Below are 19105 nucleotides of genomic sequence, written 5' to 3' on the forward strand. Positions count from 1 at the left end.
AACTGTCAAGGAGAAAAGCATTAGACTTTTTTTTTTTATAACTCCTTCAATAAACTCTCCAATTCAGGGCGTGTCAAACAAACACATTGTAGTTCAAGAACCACATGCAATCCAATTTCATTTTGAGTGGGCCACATCGGTAAAATATTAGATTTTAGATTTAAACTTTAAAAAGGTTTTCTTTGTTGTGGTGCAGAGCAAAATGCATTGAGTATATCTAACTAAACAATTAGGACTGAAAATGATTACAACCTCAACATAGAGCCAATTTTAAAGGTGCCTTATAGTGAAAAATACAGTGAAATGTTTTTAATGGTTTTAAGGCTGATGCTTGCAATGATCTGAGGGTCTTGGTGTTGAGTTGTGTCCACTACTCTAAAGAAAGTTGCTTGGGGAAAAAAAAAAAAAAAAAAAAACGAAAAGAAAAAGAAAAAAATATTTTCTTTCTTTCAAATTTGTTTGGCGGGCCAGATTAGAAACTCTTGCGGGCTGGTTTTGGCCCACGAGCCTTATGTTTCACAGGCCTGTAGTAGTTAATACCACAATCATGCTTTTACCTCCTTATCAGCATTGGAGCTGAAACAACATACGGAGTAAACTAGATACTTTCGATAAACGCAGTACCAGCAAGGCTTCAGATGCAACAGAAATTTCAAACTGCGCCAAAACTGCTATGAACACATCAATCTGCAGAAAAGTGTATGATTCTAGAGGGAAACACACAGAGGGGGAGAGTTTCTTTTAAGTTTTGAAATGAGCTGATGAAAGTTGCCTGCTGTGTCCAGCAAACATCAATATCTTGAGTCTCATTTGAGTGGAATACGCAGAGAGAAAGCAGCAGTTCATCTCAGCCTCTATTGGATCCAGTTCAAGGTAACATTTCTAGCTCACATCTGCCGTCCTTAAACATATAAAAATGTTTTTCTCATCCAGCAAGACACTCATCTAATATAGCTGAGATGAATTGATGCTGTCAAACTAAAATGTGAGTTATTAAACATTTAACGAGCAGTAATCGGGTCAATCTGAAAAGAGTGCAGTTTTTCCAAGAAGGCATTTGATGGCCTCGCCATATTCGATGAACCACATTAATATAATGTAATGAAGACTGATCATCCTCACAACGGAAGAGTGACAGAGCTCTGACCTCCTGTCCACCATCTGATCCAGAATAAGTTGAGTGATCATGTCTGATATGATATAGAAACTTCAGCCCTGCTTACAGGCATCGATTTCGCTTCAGGAAACTTTAGTGTTTATGCAGCAACATTTTGAAAACAACATTGTAGCTTTCATTTTAGATCACTAGTAGGTACTGTTCTTTGTTATTGTCATGAAATCACACACACATACTCACACACTCTTGCAGAGAACGATATGCTAAAAACAATCACAATTGCGAGCGCATTCACATTCGAATGGACAGATATCGACGTTGGATTGATGTGAAGTACGACTCAACTACTGAATAAAACTACCAAGTCAAAGATGCAGTCGCAACGTTTCTACAGAAACGTGAATTCAAATGACAACATGCAAAATCTGCACAGAAATGGTCTGGCCAAACTCAGAGTCACAATTTCAAATTAGTGTAAGTACACATTTTATTAAAACTGTGACAACTCAATCCCTACACATGGTTTGGTTGCAAGCAAATGCTCCTGTAAAGGTAAAGTGCCATCTGAAAGGGATGCACAATCTGGTCTTTTTTTTTTTTTTGCTCTGGAAATGGGAGTAAAAATTAAATCATTAACTTGTGCAACAGGAAATGAAGTGCAGAGCACATCTTGCTTGTTGGCTCAGCAAAATTTGAAAAGCACGACGCTGCGCATAATTGGCTAACTCATCCTAGCTGCGGGTTACGCTCAAAGCAGCGGCAGCTAATTAGTTCATAGCTATTCCAACTGTACTTATACCAGCCTTCACTCTTCATTGGTTGCAATTAAAAACTAATCACAGGGCTCGTCAGCATGTGGGAAATGACATTGCAGCATGCCCGTTAACTACAACTAAATGTGTGTGACAGACAGGCACATACACATCATTACTTCAAGTGATGCGCTCCTCTTACAAGACCTATAATTGCAAAGTTGAAATGTAACCCGTTATAAACAATAACAGAAAAAAGCATGTTCTGTCACAGTTTTAATGTAATACTGACTGTTCATCTTATCATTGTCTATAATTCTGTTGCTAAATCAGCCCTACTGAAACGGGCACAGAGTAAAAACACTTTTTCCGAGTCATTGCAGTGAACAGACAGAATTTTAAAAAGCAATAATTCAATGAGGCTGATGTTCATTTGCTTTACGATAAAAGCTTGGTTAAAATAGATCACATAATGATATGCATCTGCACAGTCTTTGCGCAGCGTACTGCCTTGCATACGATTCAGACATATCTGCCGTCTGGGAAGGTTTGCATCTTGTATGGAAACAACCAAACTAATGCAGTGAAGATCCACATTTACATAACGGCATCTTTTTGCCCTCATTATGCGGATCTACATAGAAGAGGCAATGCTGACTCGTTTCCAAATGTCAGTGATACAGAGAGACGCATCCAGCCAGCCTGCAACATGAGGAACACCATAAATAAACATCAAATCTTCCCGTGTCTCACTGTTGCTCTCATTAACTTACATCTTGTTTTACTGATCAAAAGAGACTACCGGGTGCTGCGATTTTTCTGAATGAGTGCTGCAATACACACCGCAGCTTGGATTTTGCTTCGCTAGCACTCCTCCCAATATATTCTGTCTTATAAGCAATTTGGATTTACTTTTGGTTAAACTATTCTGATGCTAGGGCCTGAATTGTGACTCGTCTTAATGAAGTGGCTGCAGGGAAACATTGTGTAACACAGCAGCATAAGGATGGTTTAGAATATGAAACACATATGTGTAAAACACTTTTGGATGATTTATGCACTGTACAAATAATGGATCCATTATTTGTGCAAAGATCCGTTGATTTCGCTACACATTTTACCAATACAAATTAGCATGCAATGATCACTAACCTAAACCTAATGTATGTGCTAATTTATTATCCATTATTTCTGCCACACAAATGGGTAGATCATGCCCATCCCCCAAAAGCACTGGACACATATATGGCATTTAGCGATGCGCCGATACCACTTTTTTAAAAGATGAGAACAAGTATGAACCTTTAGCTAATGGCTGATACAGAGTACCAAAACCAGTACTTATTAAAAACCTAATACATTTTCCATACGCAAAAGATAGCTGAAGTCTATGTGTTGCCATGAACCACCTCAGCACAGCCTCAACATCAACGCTACACCTCCTACAACCTTGAAGCCTCCAGTATACTACTGCGTTTACAGTATGCATCGAGTAATGTGTACAATCTACACACTGCCCCGTGTGTACTGTAGACTGAATCAGGCCAATTCTTAGACTAGACAAGTGGAAAAGAATCATAGAGCGCTTGTTATCTGCTGGCTAGAGTACATGTTTAGTAGAGTAGACCGATACCTGCATGATGCTAAAAATCACTGGAGAAAAAGGGAACTATGAAGCTATTCAGTCAGCTGACAGAGACATAAACTACAATGCTTTTATTACCCTTATCTTAACTGTGCATTAAATCAAAATGTGAATTTGTTTGGCTTTTGAACGCACTCGCATATGACAACGGCAGCCTGGGTTTGAGCTGGTGGGTACAGGCGGAGACATTTTGTCTGGTTAATGTGTAATTTGCTGTTAAATCTCATATAGTTGTTCTCCAGCAAACTCAAGCCAAGATAAACAGCCTGGGCATGACTGAAGCCTAGTGCTTCCTGGCTGAATTAACTGGGTAACTGTTGACTTTTTTTTCCCCACAACAGTGCAAGATGCAGATGAAGTGCAGGGTAGCAATTCAAACTTACAAAAACACTAAACAACCCCAAATTTTCTACATTTTGTTTCCAGCAAGCAACTTTATACTCTGAGCTGCGAAGCATCTATATGGTTTATACTTCCACGAGAGACCAAAATACAGAGTGAGTTATGGGAAGCTAAAAAAAGCAGCAGTAAGTAGTCATTACATTTTCCCTGCCACTGCACCAGAGATCAACATGTACTCCAGGCAAACTGCCTGTTACAGAGCGGCGCATGTCTTTCTGAAGTATCACTTTGTAGACAAGTATCCTCGTGTAACTCTCTTTACTTTTCACTCACTTCCAGGCCAAATGAATGCGACACACCCAGTAAGCTGCTGAGCTCACTTCAGTCAAACTGTTTGCCTTCTGCCAGCGACTCTGCAAACCTGACCCACAATGATTCACAGGGGTCAAAAACACAGTACAGATAGAGATTTTATTCCAGTCAGTGATCAGGAAGAATACTTTAAACTCAATGAGAGCTGTCATAAACAGAAACGTACTCCTCTGTACCTTGAGAGACATGCCCTAATTTTCTGTTCCACTCAGAAAGTGAGTTATCCCTCCTGGCAACACTGGGTAAAAATGTGCTTGCATTTGTGTCATTTTTTTAACTTTATTTTAAGTGGACCGGTGCCTGGAAGAAGATCAGTTCACAAATGAAATAGGAACACCTCAAGCACCGAAGCTTGTATTCTTAGACTGCAACATGGTGCATGCATACCTTATGATTAACTGAGGCTGAAACAGTTAGCTCGCTCAACGGAGCGTATGCATTATTGAGAAATTAAAGTGTGGGCTGGAGAGTGAGAGCTCGGCTTACCTTTCACCTGAACAGCAGGGCACACAGCATCCAGAGGCCTTTGTTGGAGCAGCTTGTCTCACCTGCAAAGATACAACGGTTACAACAAAGTTGCAGTAAAACCCACCAAACACACACAGACGTTTTCTTTTTCCTTCCCCTCCTTCCCATGCTCCTCCTGGTCACACCACTGTGCTATTGCCCCACCCCGCTCAGCCCCTGGCCTGGAGAAGCTGCTCACATCTGTCTGCTTTCCACCTGCACACACACAACACTGCACTGTTAGTGACAAGTGACACTGGTCTGGAGCTGCTGTCCAGTTGTGCTACGCCAACTACTTTATTCACCTCCCCAGGACACACACATACACACAAGCACACACCTAAACTGAAAAGATGAAATGATGGTCCTCGCTTTGACATTTGCAATGAAGGGAGATATATTCTGTTCAGAATGTATTTACCAAGTCAACAGAAGCATTCCACCGACAGTCAAACAGTGTGTGTTGCACACACCAGATAAAAAACACACATCCTACTTGGCTGTGAATCCAGAAAGACTCGAAGTGAAAAAGCAGAAGCACTAAGTATCACAGCATGCAGTGCAATCTCCAATTTTAAATACACCTAAATCCTAACCGGACTTACTGGAACTTTACACCAAAAGAACAATAAAAGTTGTTTTGCCTCCTATTATCAGTTTTCTATTTACTTGTCATCTAAATGGGGCCTTTAAATGCCTTATAATACTGTTTGAGGGACAAAAAGATGCACTATTAAGAAACGAAGATAAAGTGACAAATCACACATAGAAAAACAAAGCCATACAATACACACTGTAGCATTAACCAAGGAAACTAACAAATCTGCAAATGAAATTTGATAATCGGTTAACACAGTAATACCATGGCTTACAGCTATCACCAGGAGACAAAAAGTGTTTCCATTTAAATACAAAGTTTACACACTGCATGCATGACTTTTCAAAGAACTTCAGAAAACAAACATTTGCAGCGCAGGTTTGTCAATTTCAAAAAATGTGTCTTCCGGGGTCAAATGGGGCATAATTCTATCTTTCAAGTGCATCAATTATCATCAATTACTTTTTAATATGGTATTTCTGTTTCTGTCCAAATTAGGCACGCTACATGAGCATCAACATTTTTCCGTCAGAAAAGAGATAACAGGTGGGGTATTTGCTGACATCTGACAACTGTTTGTTTTACAAAGTTTGCAAATATCTTTTGTTGATTTTTCCAGTTGAATCTACTGAAGTAGTATTGCATATTTTTGGATGCATGACCGTTTCCAAGTATTATGTAAGAGCTACATTCTCTGGATCATGATATTTTCACTGGTAGGTGCACTTTACCAATCAAAATAGAACTCAGATTCCCACTCCAGATGGTTTATGGGGATGGATGGATGGATGAATGGATGGATGGACAGACAGACAAGTAGATGGGGCACATGCTCTTAAAAAAAATTAAAGTGTCTAACAACAACAGAGTGAAAAGTATAGAAACACATAGTCAACAGTAATAAAGTGATAAGGTGCCAAGATGCATAATAATACCATACTGGATGTTGCATTAAAATTATTACACTGGATTATTGTAATGAATTATTGTAGATTACCTTATGGCAAGCCAATGTGTGTAAAATTAAAACAGGTTGGACAGCACTGGTGGAATATGTCCTTTTAAATCCTATTACCGAGGAAAGAAGGAAGCTATAACACTGGAGTACATCTAGCCTAAATAAGAAGTGAACTGAAAGAGAATCTCTGAGCCGACAGCGCTTGAGGGGCAAAGACAAAGAAAGGAGGCAGAGCAGACTAAATGGAACAAATTTTTAAAATAAATAAATAAATAAATAATAATGATGAAGGCATGGAGAAGATGGAAGGAAGGTGCAATTTAGAATCATCTCAGGGAAGACTGGCATCAACAAAACCCACAAGCAAAACACTCTTTTGTCCACATAAAGCAAAATGTACAAAGTGTGCTAACTGGGAATAAAGGAAGACACTGTGACCCAGAATGCGGCTGAGATGGAAGGACTCCAGAACGACACACTTGAAGTTGTCCCAAATTTCTTCACTCAGGCCAGATGTTTCAGTGTCTTTTCTCAAGGGGAAATTCATTTCACTGTGCTGTAATGTAAACTACATGCCACGTAGAAATGACACTCACATTGTGCCTTGTAGCGCAAGACCGCAGAGCAACTGGAACCTGAACTGACTTCAGACAGCTTGTATGAATGTAACAGTGCCAGCCACAAGTCGGCATGAGAAGAGCCGTCCTCGCTTGCCCCAAAAATTAAAACTACGTTGCTTTGGACGGCTGAAACACTGCCACTTGCATATTGTATAACCGGTGCTCTGCATGCTTCTCTCCAAGCATACAACTAAGTAGCATTTACATAAGCACACCGCTAGTTTGCCAGCTTTCCCAGCAAAGAGCAAAAGACTGACTCACAGGAGGGGTCCCGGCCAGATCCTGCCCACTGATTTATAGTTGTGTCTCTGGCGCAGTTAAATGAAACGATAGGAGGGGTGTGAATAATAACTTGAGGTTGAAAGAAAGTGTTCAAACTGAGACTATAGTAGTGGTTAGAAACCCGTGCAAAACAGCTCAACAGTAACAAACTGTGGTTAAGAATCTGCATTATGCCCAACTTTATCTCTTCAACTTTCCATTAACTTGGTTTTACCCCTTTATGTTGCTGTGAGGTAAATCGACACAACCCTCACCCACAACACCCTAAAAAGTCCAGGAGAATATAGACGAGGAGTCCTGACACTCTGGAAGGCACCGCTGTTATTTATGTCTATCTAGTCCTGCATGTGCAGAAAAGGTTACGTTTTCCTCTGTAGACACAGAAAGACTCGGAGCACTTTCAAAAAGATGTGTCTTTAGGGGCTCCGAACACCACTGTCAAGTAAACGGATCCCTCAACACAAAACAAAAGTTTTGCATTTTCACTTGAAAACGTTGCTTATTCGGAGCCTCTACGTCTGTTTAATAATAATAATAATGCATTGGTTTTATACAGCGCTTTTCAGGACACTCAAAGACGCTTTACATTGCATTATTCATTCACTCCATACTGGGTGGTGGTAAGCTACTATTGTAGCCACAGCTGTCCTAGGGCAGACTGACGGAAGCGAGGCTGCCAATCTGCGCCATCGGCCCGTCCGACCACCACCAACCATTCACTCTCACAACTTTCATGCTAGGCAAGGTGGGTGAAGTGTCTTGCCCAAGGACACGACAGTTTTACGCCTGCAGGAGCTGGGATCGAACCGCCAACCTTCTGGTTATAAGACGACATGCTCTACCAACTGAGCTACTGTCGCCCCAGTAAGATGCAAACTAGAAATAAACATGAGAGAGCGTTGACTTTCCCACAATAGAAACTCTTCAAAAGTCGTGCATGTCGGCTGCTTCTCTCATCTCCATTCATAAACAACCATTATGTTTAAGCGGATCTCGTGGCAGCAGTGGGTCACACATGGCGGTCCTCTGAAGAAGACAGACGTCCACAGTCAAGCCACTTTGGTCTGTGGCCAAAGAGGAAGTCTTATCATTAGCTTCCTACTTGCTCTTGTACCTGAATGTTACTCCAATTGTTTGATGTAAACTGGCTTTTAGAAACATCCTTCATTGCACACCAACTGTCCAGCTACACCGGAAAACACAGAGAAACAAGCCATAAACCAAGTGAGATCAGACCGCTACAACACAAGGACACAGAAAAAGCACTCGTGGCTCATAATAGCAACAGATTCAGAAGAATGGCACTGGTTCGAAGGGCACTTAACAGTGAGTACACTCAAAGACCGCACACACTAACTGTTGCTCATCACATGCCCTCGTACCCTGGGGCATAATGTTTGTGCCCTCATGTCTGTCTCCAGATTTGCACATGGATCCTGCTAAGCAACTGCGAACACAGCTTTTATCTCAATAACTGAGAAGGCAATAATTATGTTGCTCTTATTATGAGAAGAAACAAAAACAAGGAAGAGTAATAGAGCAATGTTTCTATAGTTTGAATCGGAGCTGGACGATATGGGAAAAAGTCCAATCTTTTTTTTTCTTTTTTCAATCAGTTAGTGTCAATATATATCACCATGCATAACAAATCACTGTTTCTGTCCATTTTAAATTTTTCTTTGTTACTTATAAGTCAGGTTTAAAGATATCAGAAGGTTAGAATTTGTGCAAATATGTATTTTTTGTCAAAGTTGAACATGACAGGTAACACCAGACAACTGTTACACCAGACAAAAATGAACTGTCTTCAATCATTTCATCCCAGGGAACACCCATTTTTTGTCTTTTTTTTTTGATCAGCGATGTCCCACTGCTGTGGTAGCCACTTCTCCTGTTCTATCCAGGACGCACAGCGTCTTGTTGTCTTTTTCACCATCCTGAGGTTGGGATTACGTCCTGCCTTGTGGTGTTTGGGTGTGAGCAATCAAAAAGTTGATCGAACATGTTTCTTATGTCTATTATATGAAACATTTGTGACAGCAATTACTTTTTTCATTACCTGACAACATTGTGACATATTACAGGTTTATCTAGTATTTTTCAGTCCACCAGGACGTGTCCTTCTGTCGCTTTCATACAGGGAGACATAAGTTTCATAAAGATCTGCTAATCCTCACATAAGTACCAAATAGAACGTCGGTCACTTTCAGCAATTTGTTTTCTCGTGTTCATAACTCTCACAACCGTTTTAAAAAAAACATTTCAACATCAATATGAGTAAATAAACTGTCCTACTCAAATACAAATGAATGTTCACACACTGTCTCAGGCAATCAACAAACGATGGGGCAAAAAAAAAAAAAAAAAAAAAAAAGAAGCTGTAAACCCAATCAGATTGTCCAGTAATCCACATCGGCGAGTTGATCGACATCAGGAAAATGAGGTTTACAGCACTGCACTCTCCTAAGGGGACAAACAGGACTTTAAAAAAAAACGTATCTCCTGGCTATTGTTTGAAAAGCAATGTAAATCATGCACCCTTTGCACCTCTGATTGCCTTTAATAAAGGCTGCAGATCCTATTTGTAATATAAAATCAAGACAGCTAAAACTAAATTTCAAAAGCATCTTTTTATGGTTTACTTTGACACGTCTGATCTGATTATGACTACCAACACAGGCAATGTCTCAGGCAGCCCTGTAATCTCTGCAGACCCCAGGTTTAGAAACACTGGCTTACACAGCAATGCAGCAGCAGGAAATAAACCACAGACACAGTAATGGCTGTGACAGCTGTGTCACTGTGGAAATTATTGGCTTCATTGGATGAGAGCACTGATCAATCACACACCAAAGCTGACATGAAGTGCAAAACCAGCAGCGAGACACACTCAATACTGCTCTCACTAAATGCATCATAATCTACCATTAAAAGATTGACATTTTTAAAATCAACAAGATCAATAGGTTGCCAGTGCAAACACTAAAACCAGAGCGGGTTAATCGAACAGAGTTGAACACAAATAAGGAAGGAAGCAAGAAGACAAACCCTGGAGAGAGGATGTCTGCAGGAATTAATTTTACAGCAGAGTTAGCAGCTTTCTGCGATAAGTCCAGGGTGTCAAACATAAGACCCGTGGGCCAAAACCGGCTTGTAAGAGGCTCCAATCTGGTTCACCAAACCACCAAGCGAATTGTCAAAATTTCAAAGAAAACATTGATTTTATAACAAATTTCTTAAGAGTCGCAGACATAAACAGAGAGAGCAGAATTGATACATCAGTATGAATGATAGCTACCTCAATGCATTAGTCAAAGCCTTGTGGTCAAGATGAGACTTATCAAGCACAATGCAACAGCATTCTATACTTTTTGGAACATTTCACTGTTTTGCATCAGAAGGTGTCATTAAAATTGGCTTTATGTTGGAATTGTAGCCATATTCATTAGTTATTGTTTTCTTTGGCCAAAATATAGACATTTTCATCATACTTCACATCATACTCTGTGCCACAGCAAAGAAAACCATTTTAAAAAGTTTATATTTGAATGTAATTATGGCACTATTGTCAGAAGCCAAAATCTGGTAAAAGTCAAAGCTACAGTCCCATCACAGCCACCTTTCATCAGACATTGAACAGTCCAGACAGAAATTTTGGATAGAGTATCGCTTCAGACTGAAATCAGATAATGTCCTATGTCATGGAAACTGTCCAACTTCTGAAACTTGAGGTCTTTCCGAAAGGGTAAGGCAATGCTTGCCTTCTGTGAACCGCTTAGCTTGGACAGCTACAGTATGACTGGGAGTCACGAGTTTCCACTGAGTGTCACTTTCTCCACCCCAAGGGTGGCCAAAAGGGTGTAAATACAATGCTACCACAATTCATTTTGGAAAGTGACAAGGCAGTGGCTTCACATGAACAGGTTTTGACCGATTAATCTGTTCCAATTGCATTTCTATGACATAAAAACATCAACAGTCAGATGCCAAAAATTGCAGCCAATCGGGCCCAGTTCACAACAGAGCATCGAGATTACCCTCCAAACAGGGCTTTACCAGGCCACTGACGTAATCTGGCCTCTCAGCAACACCGCATTCACAACAAAAACACAGCGTTAAAGTATGTCACAAACCTACAACAGCCCTCTCTGTAAACTCAACACAGATGCTGCAGCTTATCCCTGGAAACTGCAGATTATCGGAGTTTGACATGGGCCATGCACAGTGCCAATCATTTACAGGGACAGACTATAAAATCTCACTGCAAGTGCTGCCACTCACAAAAGGCTTTAAAACAAATTATGAAGACACAATGAAAGTCTTACTGTCTTTGATTTGGACTGGAAGCAATTAGGCAAACTGCTACAGTGCATAAAGAACAAGATTTAATATAGAAATCACGAAAATGGATTCTGAGAGCACGACAACAATGGTGAGTCTTATCCTTCATCCTAACAGTGCACATATAACTTAAAGGAGTAAGATATGGGGACTTAAGTAAAGCTGGCAGCGCTGACACAAACAGCAGCTCCATACAGTTAGCTTAAGAGAAGTGAGAGGTGGATATTGATTGCAGAGGCGCTCGCTACCAGAAGAGCACTCAGCCCTGCCTGTAAAAGGAGGAGTGGTGGATGTATGGCGTGAAACCTGCTCTATAAATATCAACACCGCCAAGTTCAGGGGTCGAGAGGTTAGCCGAAATCCCTAACTCTGTTTGTGTTGGATACAGTAAGCAACACAAAGAGGAAGGACATGAGAGGCACGCAAGTGCACGATAAAGGACACCAAGAAGGTGGTAGCAAGGACTTCAATAAAACAAAAATCCAAAGATATGCAAGGAATTAGTAACTCACAGCCAGGTGTGGTAAAAACCCACAAAAATATGATTGCAGCCTTTTCATCAAAACCCCTGATATTAAAGGTTTGGACATCTTCATACAGTAAAAATGTAAGAGATCATAGAGCCTTTTTTTGTTGCCAATTTAACCATAAGGTCATCCAACCACCTTGGAAATGCCACCACTGTTGTTGCAGATTATCTTCCTAAAAGATAACTGACCCATTGCTGGACAGAAAGGCCGTCTTCTAGCAGAAAAAGTAACTTTAACAAAAAAAAAATTCTGTAAAGCACAGAAGGGGAAGGGAATCTTGGCACAATAGAGGCTGCTAAAAGTGCGTTTGCTCTCTGGGGGCAGAGTGACAGATTCAATATGGAGCAGTATTAGCCTAGATTCCCCCACTAGATGTCGGGGAAAGCATTTATATCTCAGGAGATCTGGCACAGTGCTGAGCCACTTATCAAGTGTGGACTAGGACACTTCCATTGTGAAGAGTGGTCAGTGTGAAACTACGAGTTCAAATAAGGAGCAGGTTCTGTATACTACAGCAAGAGTGTTTGCAAGTTCACCTCCCAAACCAAGAGAACCAGGACAAAAGAAAAGCAAAACATGTCTCCTCAGTTAATTTCGAACATTTTCATCAGCTTCTGGACGTTAATGATTGGATTGAAAATGGAGTTCATTCGTAGCTACGTGGTCAAGGTCAGAGGTTGGGACTAGGCACCTTCTGAGTATCCCTCAAGGCACAGCAAGGAAGTTGGGACATCTGTTGCTGTGTCTTCCTGCTAGAAAAAAGCAGCGATAAAAAACACAGCACTAACCACCCACAGAGAGTGACTCAAGCAGCTCTTCGCATTCTGACCACCCTTTTCTCTTTCTTTCATTCACCGCCGCTCTCTTCTCATTTGAAATTCGCTGCAGAGCAAAGCCACAGTTCTAGTTGATAGGCTTAGGGCCCAACACCATTAAATATCCCCACCTGATTAGGGCAAGGTAGACAGTCACATGGCGAGAGCAGACACTGGGTGTTTACAGATCAGCACAGGAAAATCTCCCCCGGCTTCTAAAACAGACCCATGTAGAACTAAATAGATGTTTAATTTCTGTTGCATACAGCAATAACAAAAAGGTTGTCACACAGGTGCCAGTTAAATCGACAAAAACAGAGGTATTACCTAAAGTACTGTCTTCTGTTAATGATTTCATGACCCAATTCTAATAGCTAAACATATTAATGACCTTCAGCTGTTTGTTGTGTTGCTCCGCCTGCTCCTGACGTCACTTTCAGTCTGACCCATCGGAGCTGTTCAATATCGCATCGATTTCTGTCCAATGCAAGGCTGGCAGGAAATCCTAATAATGGTCATTCTGACATTACATGTCAGTATAACCCACCCTGAAGTGCAGACCGCCATCACAAAGACTGAAGGTAGGAGAAAAACAAATCATGTGACAAAATGGAAACAGAAAGGATCAAGAGACACTTTCTTTTTTCTCATGTTCACCCTGTAATTTCCCACACATCGCCTAGCATTTCACTTCCACAATGCTGGTAATCATTTCCTCCTGTGAATGTCATCACTTCAGATTTTCTATGCCAGTAGTTTGAGTGACACATTATCATAATCCTTTTAACTATTAACTAAAGTGCACTTCAGTGCTATTCTCTTCTGTTGCCAAGCCCAACTCAACACAATACAGCACAATTAAAGATGATGAGCTCCTCTATCTCTGTCTGCACTAGAAACACAGATGGATGAGGTAAAGTGGAGATGAAATATCTCCACATTTCGTCGTTATCTCATCAAAATGAAATACTAAAGCCTGAAACACCAAACCAATTTCAGTTTTATTAATAAACATCGCACAAGGAGGTGCTTAGAATAATAAACTTGTGAGTGCTGCAGTTTTAACAAGCTATGGAATAAAGACTCAGCATCCAGATTGCTTAAAAAAATAAAGAATGCATTCTTTTCTTTAACCCCGATTACTCATCAGCGGTGTTAAAAAATTACAGCACCACGCTACAATCATCGATAACAAAAAGTATGTCAGTTAATAATCAAACAATTGTGTCATCATCTGAACATCTGGCCCTTGGGTGCACGGTGTGGACACGTCAGACAGACTGTTCTACAAATGTGGAGCACATTTCTTTAAATTTTAAGAGCAACCATGCAAAAATGTGACAGTTACATGCAAACTGTGCAGACAGCTGAGACTTTTCCCTGCTGTGACACTTTTTTTTTTTCCCTGTGCTGCGCTCATTGTGCTGGCTTTCAGCAGCATGCTGCTGGTCCAGTCACACACTCCTACCTTATTAAAAAAAAAATAATAAAACACTGTTATCTCATTAGGAGACGGCTCTATATTCATGCACATTCATACAGAATGCTCAGCGTCGCATCGCTGACAGCAAATTACACAAGATGCTGCACAGTCATGCATGTGTAATGTAACAGGTTCAGGAAGGAACTCAGAACAGGGTGGGAAATGAAGAAAACACAAAATCGCGGCAACAAGGTCATGCAGGAGTAGGATTTTTAAAAAGCACAAGGAGGAAGAGAATATGGTTCACTGACCAAGACTGAAAACTGAAATCTATCTTGTTCAATTCACCTCAGACACCTCAAAAAAATCAACACAACAAACAATGGAGGAACCACAAATTTGTGCTCTTCTGTTTTGAAATCTTTTTCACAAGGATCTGCCCATTGTGGTCCATAGACAAGGCAGGGAGTAATCCAGAATATTGAGCTGTACACGGCAAGGATGCAGCCGTACCTAAACAGACAGTGGAGAGCAAGAGACTGCAACATATGACTTATGGTTACACATTCGCAGTTCAGCAAGTGTATTTGGTCCACTCACATTAAACGAATCACACCAGAGTTCACTTGGTTGGTTCATAGCAAAGTGCATGTGTACACTCCAAGGAACTCTCAGAATATCTGATTTAGATTAAACATGCAATACGTGATCATTCTGTTCAGCAATGCAAATGTGATGTGACTTGTGATGAATGAACACTTAAGTGGATAATGTAGCTATATAGGGCAGAACTGCATCTGATCAGCCAAAAATGTTCACATGCAGAACATGAATGCATAATGCACGGAACACCAAATGAATATGTAGAATGTGCATGTTGCTATCACGATGATTATATACATTTAGGATAAATCACGCAGCCTTGATTATGTGATCATGTTGAAAAATACTGGAGTCATGCCCCCTATACTGCTTAAAGATGGGTGGGTGGCACAGCTATATCTGCAATGACCGATGTAGGTGTGTGGTTGTGATCACACAATAAAAATTAAAACATCTTGCTTACAAGTTTGAGAGAGAAAAAACTAGTTTGCATATTCAGAAAACCCTTTTTTATATATAACACCAGTCCCTTTGAACATGAGACCAGCTGGCTGTCACAATGTACCAGCGCTGAACCCCAGACAAAGGTTACAGGTTTGGTATTACAGCAGCAATAAGTGAGGCTGGACCATACTGAAGCTGTCTTGGCCTGCACTGCACACATCTGATATTTAAATGTCCACCAGCCTTCTACAATGACACTCCGCATTCAAGCAGATGCAACACGTCGACCGCTGCAACAATGTACACTGTGTAACATTTCACTGGACTGGCTGGAAGTGCTTTCAATTGCAGTGGTTTCAGCTCCATCGCATGCACGGTGCCACTCTGCACAACACGATGCGATTTCGGTGGGGGTCCACTTTGGAGAGCAGGTAGCAGCAGGGAGGTGTAAATATGAGAGGGTGCTTGCCCTTGCTTGTCACCGCCACCCAGGGTATCGGCTCGGCTCACGGTTGCTATGCGAACGAGTGACAGCGAGCGCTGCAGCCGCATGGGGCACGCTCTGCCTCGGGTAGCAGGCTAGGAGCGTTAGCCGCTGCCCAGCCAGCGTTACTCCCACAACTGAGAGAATTCCTCCAAATATAGCCAAACCACGATGCCTAAAAATACCGACTTGAGCCAAAGGGACAGGACACAATATCTCCTCCTTTTCAACCCACGGAGCGTCGCTAGCTAGCTAACATGAAGCAGACGTCGGGTGAAATAAATTCCAGTGAGGTTCGCTAAAAATAGCAAGTTACGGGTACCGTTGTGTTGGCTGGTGTAAGTGAGGAGAGAAACTCACTCTTTTGTCGAGCAGCGAAAGCGCTCACGCAGTTGTTTCCCAGTTTCTTTCCCAGTCCGGTGTCATAGCACGGAGGAGGAGGGCGGCAGACAGCAGCCGGGTCGGCGGTGGCGGTGGCGGCGGCGGGCGGACTGTGCTGGACGGTCGGTGCGGGCTGTGGAGGAGAAGTTGCCTCGTTTCAACATGGAGAGTGAGTGCGGAGTGGACTGAGGGTTCCTCCTGCTGCGGTTCCTCTGGACGGAGCCGCGCGGGGAGATCTGGCGACACCTGTGGCCGCAATGCGGTACTGCACCCTGCCGCACATCAGGCGCTTCACCACACACACTGAGGAGTATTTGCTCAGCTGTCCAAATCATTCATTTTAAAGTGTTCAAATCACTCCCATGGCCACAAGTCTATAAAATCAAGCATCCAGGCACGCAGACTGTTCCTACAAACATGTGTGAAGGAATGGGTGGCTCTCTGTAGCTCAGTGAATTCCAGCATGCTCCAGTGATAGGATGCCACCTGTGCAAGAAGTCCAGCAGGGAAAACTCCTCCTCCCTACAAAATATTCCATAAATCTACTGTTATTATCACAAGGTGGAAGCGACTGAGAACAGCATCGACTCCAGCACGGAAAATCACAGAGCCGGATCACCGGATGCTGAGTCACAAAGAGATCACCAACTTTCTGCAGAGTGCAACAGATTTATTGTGATGTTCAGATTAGCTCAAGAACGCTTCACAGAGGGCTTCATGGAATGGGTTCCCATGGCCGAGCAGCTGCATCCAAAGAAATCACCAAGAGTTATGCAAAGAGCTGATACATTGCTGCACAGCACACTGACAATGTCTTTATTTTCACAAAACCAAATAATTTCGACAGTCATAAACCCAATCTTAATGTTATACATCCTGATGCAAAATACAGTGAAATACAAACAAAAAACTTCTTTAATAGAATTTGAGTTATGTATGTTTTCACAAACTCACCCTGACAGCATGGCTTTGAGGTGAGTTTGCCAACAGTGAGGTTGCTATATTTCTCAGCTCGAATCTCAGAGTTGGTTTGTGTTTGGTACTCTTAAGAAATTTGGAGCCTCTGATGGGCCAGTTTTGGCCCACTGGCCTCATGTTTGACACCCCTGATCTGTAGCATATCCATGTGCTAAACTCTGGTTTCTGATACAATGAAAAGTAATGCCACTCTGATAGGGGTAATGATCATTATACAAAAGGAATGAAAAGTGTATCTACATGGTAACAACTTCTAAGCAGCTGAAATTGTTAATCTAGAATCAAAATAAAATTTTAACCACTGAAGTCACAGTAAATCTGTGAAATGTACACTTTCATGAATACAAAAAATTCCAAGACTTTGAATCCATTTCCATGCACTGATTCATTTTTATAGGTGTCATATGAGTTCCTGGGTGTTTCCAGCTCAACATTGATCACATGTTTTTTCCAAATAAGGAAGTATGACCTTTCTCACTAACGTTTCACTCATGAAAGCAACAGAAGTATTGAATTAGTTCAGAACTGTATAATGGATCAAACATCTTTGTTGTGAAACTGTGTGTTTGTTAACAGAGTCTGTGGGCGGAAAAATTGAAACTGATCAAAATTGCACACGTAACATGATTTATTGCTTGATTGGAATGCATTTCCACTGGATTTCTGTATCTCATACAGCAACAATGGTTGCTAAACAGGCCTCCAATGTGTCTATTATCACATGCTTTACTTTCATATAATACTGTTATATAAATACTGTGTTAAAATGTTTCATATTTTGTCTTTTTCTCAACATAATCATTATTAAGGGGAACCTTCCATACCAGCTGAGAGGACTGTCAGTGATGCTTTTCCAAGGCAACTGGCCAAAAAACGTCAGTTTATGAGAAATTCAAAGCATATAAGCACAATTCTTTGTCATTACATTTATTTTTGTGGTGAAATAGCAAAATGCAAACAAGCTGCACCTAACACAATATTTATTTGTCATGTCTTCATCATTAATTTACAAAAAGCAGGATGAAACATGTAAGTTACAAAAATATGGTTGCATAAAGTAAAATCTGACTCGTCAGCTTGCCTTATGTTTATGCACTGGATGTTGCCACAGCAGCTGTAGCCCTTTATTTACATTTTATTGCAGCTCACAGCATAGGGAACAAGATTGAGGCATTAAAATGCCATATCTATTTTTAAATCTCAACTTGTGGATGTGAGAGACATAAAACGAGGCTGACGTGGAGAAGTGGAGAGGTGAGATGGAGAAACAAGGGGGAGGGGGGGGGGCATTGTTTCAGGGTCGAGCAATATCAGACGTATTGAAGCTGACACGCTGGTGAAATCTTATATTATCGCCCCGCCAGGAGGGCTGTGCTCTGTGTGAAAGTGATTTCCCATCAAAACGCTTCCATGTTGCAGGGGGTAAAAGAAAGAAAAAAAAAATCCCCTGCTGTTAGGCCTCATGTGGGCCATAAAATATTTTTGAAGAGTCTGTATAAAGGTTTTATTCCACATAAAGTATGACAGAGGAATGGCATTATTTATTTATTCTCCGAGGCTGCACTTCACCACCTGCAACCTCGGAGCTGAATAATGCAGAGGTGATTCTAGCTTTCTCCTCCTCTGCAGCGTCGTGTTCTATCAGTCCTTTTGATCCGTTCTCCATTCATTCATAAAGTATCAACAATCAAATTAGGCCACTGTTCAGCGTCACTGTCACACAGTCTCTACAATGGTTTCATTAATGATATCAACTTGACCCAAAAGCTACGATATTCTGAATGAGCTTTGAAAGGCAAAGCGAGGCAGATGTATTCCTACAGCATCATTCAGACTCAGGGAAATTCACAGTACTCAGGAAATAAAGAAATTAAGAAATGCATGAAAAGCAGAATAAAGACTTTATTCAGATA

The 19105-nt window shown here is 41.2% G+C and overlaps 1 protein-coding gene across 2 annotated transcripts in view; it reads right to left on the reverse strand.

The window, feature by feature from the left end:
* The window catches only part of osbpl5 (oxysterol binding protein-like 5), a 43399-nt gene extending 27004 nt beyond the window's left edge, over positions 1–16395 (reverse strand). For both annotated transcript variants that reach the window (XM_030095563.1, XM_030095562.1), the window contains exons 1-2: positions 16194–16395; positions 4715–4776 (exon numbers count right to left, since the gene is read on the reverse strand). The gene's annotated coding sequence lies outside the window, so the exon portion shown is untranslated. The remainder of the gene's footprint in view (positions 1–4714; positions 4777–16193) is intronic.
* Between the last annotated feature and the right edge of the window lie 2710 nt (positions 16396–19105).

Source organism: Salarias fasciatus, chromosome 7 (genome assembly GCF_902148845.1).
Source record: "Salarias fasciatus chromosome 7, fSalaFa1.1, whole genome shotgun sequence".
Taxonomy (NCBI): Eukaryota; Metazoa; Chordata; class Actinopteri; order Blenniiformes; family Blenniidae; genus Salarias; species Salarias fasciatus.